Here is an 866-nt window from a genome sequence, read left to right as displayed (position 1 = left end):
CCTCAGTCTCCCTGAGGACCCTCTCTTGTGCTTTAGGATTCTGTGTTCAGTCTGGACATTTCGTGCCTGTGTTTGTGTAAACATTGGTGTCTGCCTGTGTCAGTGCCTGTAGCATGTGCAGTGCCTGTGAGCGATGGATGGAAGCAGCTGTCCTGCTGTCTGGCTGTAGAGGGACAGGAGTCCGATGTCAGTCTGTCCTTGAATTAGCTGGATGTCTAAATGCGCACAGGGGAAATGCAAACGGTTTGAAATGTGGCGATGTTATCGGAGGAGTCCTACAGCGCGTGAGAATAATAAAAGAATAAGCTATAGTGAGCTCGTGTGGAAAAGAAAACACGTGTTTCCGCCCGGTCTCGAACCGGGGACCTTTCGCGTGTTAGGCGAACGTGATAACCACTACACTACGGAAACCCGGATGGGGTCTTGTGCTGTACTGTGGCGTCTTATAAGCGCTTACCGCTGACTACCACCTAGTCACTGGTGTGCATTGAATGATGCACAGATAAGAGGGCTCTCACTGAATTCATTGAACTGCTTATTGCCCTAATAGATCTCGAACGGAATGAACAGAGCTGAATGCTGCACAGCTGGAGGTCTGCCAGGGTGAATGAGGCCTGCTGGTGTGATGGGGGCCTGGCCTGCTGGAGTGATGGGGGCCTGGCCTGCTGGAGTGATGGGGGCCTGCTGGAGTGATGGGGGCCTGGCCTGCTGGGGTGATGGGGGCCTGCTGGGGTGAATGAGACCTGCTGGGGTGAATGAGGCCTGCTGGAGTGATGGGGGCCTGCTGGGGGGAATGAGGCCTGCTGGAGTGATGGGGGCCTGCTGGGGTGAATGAGGCCTGCTGGAGTGATGGGGGCCTGCTGGAG

The 866-nt window shown here is 55.4% G+C and overlaps 1 non-coding gene across 1 annotated transcript; it reads right to left on the bottom strand.

Annotated features, from left to right (window-relative positions):
* Nucleotides 1-338: 338 nt before the first annotated feature.
* Nucleotides 339-411, bottom strand: TRNAV-AAC (transfer RNA valine (anticodon AAC)). Its single transcript has one exon. It is a non-coding gene; the product is annotated as a tRNA-Val (tRNA).
* Nucleotides 412-866: the final 455 nt, after the last annotated feature.

This window comes from Triturus cristatus, chromosome 4_1 (assembly GCF_964204655.1).
Source record: "Triturus cristatus chromosome 4_1, aTriCri1.1, whole genome shotgun sequence".
In the NCBI taxonomy this organism is placed as follows: Eukaryota; Metazoa; Chordata; class Amphibia; order Caudata; family Salamandridae; genus Triturus; species Triturus cristatus.
This window is presented reverse-complemented; position numbering and strand designations above follow the sequence as displayed.